Consider the following 6,000-nt stretch of genomic DNA (forward strand, 5'->3'; position numbering starts at 1 on the left):
TCGGAACTACGACGGTATCTGATCGTCTTCGAACCTCCGACTTTCGTTCTTAATTAATGAAAACATTCTTGGCAAATGCTTTCGCTTTGGTTCGTCTTGTGCCGGTCCAAGAATTTCACCTCTAGCGGCGCAATACGGATGCCCCCGGCCGTCCCTCTTAATCATGGCCCCAGTTCCGACAACCAACAAAATAGAACCGGAGTCCTATTCCATTATTCCTAGCTGGAGTATTCAGGCGTGGCTGCCTGCTTTGAACACTCTAATTTTTTCAAAGTAAACGCTTCGGGACCCCGGGACACTCAGTCAAGAGCATCGGGGAGGCGCCCCAAGGCAAAGGGGCTGGGACTGGCGGTAGCACGCCTTGCGGCAGACTGCCAGCTCGATCCCAAGATCCAACTACGAGCTTTTTAACTGCGGCAGCTTTAGTGTACACTACTGGAGCTGGAACTCTATTTTATTATAAATGTAAAAACACAAACTAGTACAAGTAACGAAAACAATTTCCAGCAATATAACCGATACATAAACAATGTATATACAAGGGACCCCACCTGCCTGACAACCACCATACAACCACAGCCTATCCAAACATACCTCAAACTTCCTCCAGACTTACACCTGATTCTGCCGTAACAAAAACCAGAGATGCAGAAGCAAAATACATATAACAAAATATAAACCACATAAACCATATGAAATAACACACAACATTTAAATCATGAGTAACACATACACTACCCCAACTCTCACTATACCCCCAACCCGAACCGGCCTCCAAGTTCCGAAAAAGTCCTTCCGGACTTAGGGCGAACCCCAACAGTTTTGGGCCTGGGCCAGTCCAAGTTCATGCTTAACCCCCCTCAAAACCCCCACCCCACCTAACTAACCCCCAAAGTAAAAGAACAATAAGACAAAAATAATAATAACAACAACAAGAACAATAACAAAATTACCATCCGCACCGGTTCGGTGCTTGTAAACCCTTTTCATGATACCATTCTCAAAACAAAAAACCAGACAATGTGAACTGAGGTCTAAGATGGCAGACATACAAGAAACAGAGGCATGTTCACACTAGCAAAAAAGAAGCAAGACAAAAATATATCTCATACCCTACCATAATTATATATAAATGTAAAGCAAAGTTGCATAATAAATATAGGGTACTTAGTGAACTATTTTTGATCAAAAAAAGTATACAAGCCGTCCCACCAGCGGCAAGGTGACCCTAAATTGGGACGGTACCTATACTGCCTATATTAAAAACCTTACTGTATATCAAAGTTGAAGTAATGCATATAAAAGGGTAGACAAATAGGACCGGGTCCCAACTCCAGACCACCTAGGCCCGTGGTAAGCTACATATATACCAATCAGCTCAACAAAGGGCATGCCACACCCTTAAATTGCACAGAATGCAAACAAGTCAAAAAACCAGACAATGTGAACTGAGGTCTAAGATGGCAGACATACAAGAAACAGAGGCATGTTCACACTAGCAAAAAAGAAGCAAGACAAAAATATATCTCATACCCTACCATAATTATATATAAATGTAAAGCAAAGTTGCATAATAAATATAGGGTACTTAGTGAACTATTTTTGATCAAAAAAAGTATACAAGCCGTCCCACCAGCGGCAAGGTGACCCTAAATTGGGACGGTACCTATACTGCCTATATTAAAAACCTTACTGTATATCAAAGTTGAAGTAATGCATATAAAAGGGTAGACAAATAGGACCGGGTCCCAACTCCAGACCACCTAGGCCCGTGGTAAGCTACATATATACCAATCAGCTCAACAAAGGGCATGCCACACCCTTAAATTGCACAGAATGCAAACAAGTCAAAAAACCAGACAATGTGAACTGAGGTCTAAGATGGCAGACATACAAGAAACAGAGGCATGTTCACACTAGCAAAAAAGAAGCAAGACAAAAATATATCTCATACCCTACCATAATTATATATAAATGTAAAGCAAAGTTGCATAATAAATATAGGGTACTTAGTGAACTATTTTTGATCTGTGCAATTTAAGGGTGTGGCATGCCCTTTGTTGAGCTGATTGGTATATATGTAGCTTACCACGGGCCTAGGTGGTCTGGAGTTGGGACCCGGTCCTATTTGTCTACCCTTTTATATGCATTACTTCAACTTTGATATACAGTAAGGTTTTTAATATAGGCAGTATAGGTACCGTCCCAATTTAGGGTCACCTTGCCGCTGGTCGGACGGCTTGTATACTTTTTTTGATCAAAAATAGTTCACTAAGTACCCTATATTTATTATGCAACTTTGCTTTACATTTATATATAATTATGGTAGGGTATGAGATATATTTTTGTCTTGCTTCTTTTTTGCTAGTGTGAACATGCCTCTGTTTCTTGTATGTCTGCCATCTTAGACCTCAGTTCACATTGTCTGGTTTTTTGACTTGTTTGCATTCTGTGCAATTTAAGGGTGTGGCATGCCCTTTGTTGAGCTGATTGGTATATATGTAGCTTACCACGGGCCTAGGTGGTCTGGAGTTGGGACCCGGTCCTATTTGTCTACCCTTTTATATGCATTACTTCAACTTTGATATACAGTAAGGTTTTTAATATAGGCAGTATAGGTACCGTCCCAATTTAGGGTCACCTTGCCGCTGGTGGGACGGCTTGTATACTTTTTTTGATCAAAAATAGTTCACTAAGTACCCTATATTTATTATGCAACTTTGCTTTACATTTATATATAATTATGGTAGGGTATGAGATATATTTTTGTCTTGCTTCTTTTTTGCTAGTGTGAACATGCCTCTGTTTCTTGTATGTCTGCCATCTTAGACCTCAGTTCACATTGTCTGGTTTTTTGACTTGTTTGCATTCTGTGCAATTTAAGGGTGTGGCATGCCCTTTGTTGAGCTGATTGGTATATATGTAGCTTACCACGGGCCTAGGTGGTCTGGAGTTGGGACCCGGTCCTATTTGTCTACCCTTTTATATGCATTACTTCAACTTTGATATACAGTAAGGTTTTTAATATAGGCAGTATAGGTACCGTCCCAATTTAGGGTCACCTTGCCGCTGGTGGGACGGCTTGTATACTTTTTTTGATCAAAAATAGTTCACTAAGTACCCTATATTTATTATGCAACTTTGCTTTACATTTATATATAATTATGGTAGGGTATGAGATATATTTTTGTCTTGCTTCTTTTTTGCTAGTGTGAACATGCCTCTGTTTCTTGTATGTCTGCCATCTTAGACCTCAGTTCACATTGTCTGGTTTTTTGACTTGTTTGCATTCTGTGCAATTTAAGGGTGTGGCATGCCCTTTGTTGAGCTGATTGGTATATATGTAGCTTACCACGGGCCTAGGTGGTCTGGAGTTGGGACCCGGTCCTATTTGTCTACCCTTTTATATGCATTACTTCAACTTTGATAGGGTATGAGATATATTTTTGTCTTGCTTCTTTTTTGCTAGTGTGAACATGCCTCTGTTTCTTGTATGTCTGCCATCTTAGACCTCAGTTCACATTGTCTGGTTTTTTGACTTGTTTGCATTCTGTGCAATTTAAGGGTGTGGCATGCCCTTTGTTGAGCTGATTGGTATATATGTAGCTTACCACGGGCCTAGGTGGTCTGGAGTTGGGACCCGGTCCTATTTGTCTACCCTTTTATATGCATTACTTCAACTTTGATATCCAGTAAGGTTTTTAATATAGGCAGTATAGGTACCGTCCCAATTTAGGGTCACCTTGCCGCTGGTGGGACGGCTTGTATACTTTTTTTGATCAAAAATAGTTCACTAAGTACCCTATATTTATTATGCAACTTTGCTTTACATTTATATATAATTATGGTAGGGTATGAGATATATTTTTGTCTTGCTTCTTTTTTGCTAGTGTGAATGACGCGCCCCCTGGGACATATTCCTTTTTGAGGGGAATACCCGGCACCGGATCAGATGGGGGGTTGTAGTCTCCGAGCGGCTGTGACCCGGCCCGTGCCCAGGGCGTCAAGCTCAGTGTTATGTGGCAGTCCTACAGATGTTATTAAGAGTTCTTTTGTGTCGACTACGCCACCCGTTGTGATGCGGTCACTGTGGCCGCCGCTGCAGCAGGGTCCGCTGAGGCTGATGGTGGGTGCGCAGCTTGGTGGGATAACCCCCAACGGGAGGGGTATAGCCTCAGGGGGGACAGGTGCAGAGGATGGGGGTTGTGGTGGTGCAGTGCAGACGGCAATGAAGACAGAGTCGGGTTGTGCAGTTAAGGGTGTTTACTTACTGCAGATGTTGTACTGGTCACTCCAGCTGCGAGTGACCACCCGAGCCGTGCTGCGTCCACCAGGTCCTGGATCCAACCAACCCCCAAACAAGTCCGGAGCGTGGCCCTGAGCTCTCCTTCTGTCCCGTTCTCTGGCCGTCCCCACCAGTGATCCACCTAGGTCCAGCTCCCTCGGGCCTTCTGTTGGGACACCCTTGGCCTTGGGTTCCCTGACCCTTCATGTGGTGTGCCTTCGGGGTGGATGTGATGGGTGACCGTGGCAAACGCTGCCCACGGTCTCCGGTCTCTGGCTAGGGTGTGTTTTCTGCCCCCACCAGCTTGGGATCCGGTACCCTGTGCCGACTCTTCACCCGGGGATTTAAGTTGGGATCTTGGAGTCCTTTTCTGCTATTTCCCCCTCTGGGTCTCTCTTTCTCTTCTCCTCTCTCACTCTGGGTCTCTCTTCTCCTCTGCTTGCTGACTTGTTCTCTGCATCTGACCCTGTTCTTAGTTGGTGCCCACCTTATATACACCCTCTATGTGTGAGCTCAGGTGACCAGCACCCAATGAGCTCCTATCTTTACCCAGGCTGCTCCCCCTATCTGCCCCTACACTACATGGGATGTACCACCCCCCTCCCACTCCAGCCAGGAACAGACTCGGTCGTACCTGCACATTTCTAAGTGGGAGTACCGTTGGTCTGCTCCTCGGAAATGGGATGTGTGTAGTGCATGCAGCCTACCGAGCTCAGTTCCACTCTCCATCCTTGCCCGGGAGTGGAATATCACACCTCTGGGTTGAGGTGCAATACCCCTGTAGCAGCCGAATCCTCAGGGTGCTGCATTCCCCCCTGGTAAATCACAGCACGTCCTCGGGCTGTAAGACATAAATAACACCAAAACATACATTTTTTTTTTTTCCATAAACATATAAAACAACATATATTAGCAAATAAAACATTCTCGTCGCCTCTGGCTCCTCCTCCGGTCACTGTGCAACGTGTGACCGGGTAAAGTGCGACAGTCTCTCGAGAAAACTGGTTTTCCTATAAAACCAGTAGGGGGCGCTTTAGGAAGCGCAACTATATACAGGGGAAGTTGGCCGCTCTCAGTCCTCGGCCAGGTAAAGGGAAGGGAATGGCTGCTCACAGTCCTCAGCCTGGTATGGATACGGAATAACGGGTAAACAGTTCACTCATACTGGTCCCAACGGGGACTATATATATGTAGCAACAGTTTCTTTGGTACCCGGTCGGGTAACTATTTACATCTACTGCTCTGCCGCACTCAACGGCGTCTTCCTCCTGCTCTTTGCTTGTAGCTGATTGTAGCTTCAGACCCGTCCGGGTCCTCTTGCTCCTCCTCCTCGCACCGCAACTCCTCCTCCGTCAGGCGGTGTACGTGGAGGGCGTAAGGTCCTTTGGCACACTTGTGCCGGGTGAAAGTGACCTCGTCTCCGATGTAGAGGTCACGACCTCTGTGCCCCTCCGGCAGATGGGACTCCACGTCTCTGCGCGTGACAAAGACGTCGCCGGGGGTGTTGTTGTCTCGGATGAAGCCCCACCCATGCTGCTGGTTGAACTTGATCACTGTCCCGATGGTGCGGGGACAATGCGCTGCACGGGGGTCCCTCCTGGTCCGGCTCTTCTGCTCGGCACTCCGTACTTGGGCCTGCTGTTCCCGGACCCGCCTCTCTCTCCGCTCCCTCGCAAACTCTTCGAGCTGCTGTCGGCAACACTCAGCACGCTCCG

This window comes from Phyllobates terribilis, unplaced genomic scaffold (genome assembly GCF_046119375.1).
Source record: "Phyllobates terribilis strain yellow unplaced genomic scaffold, ASM4611937v1 Scaffold_10__3_contigs__length_209671492, whole genome shotgun sequence".
Taxonomy (NCBI): domain Eukaryota; kingdom Metazoa; phylum Chordata; class Amphibia; order Anura; family Dendrobatidae; genus Phyllobates; species Phyllobates terribilis.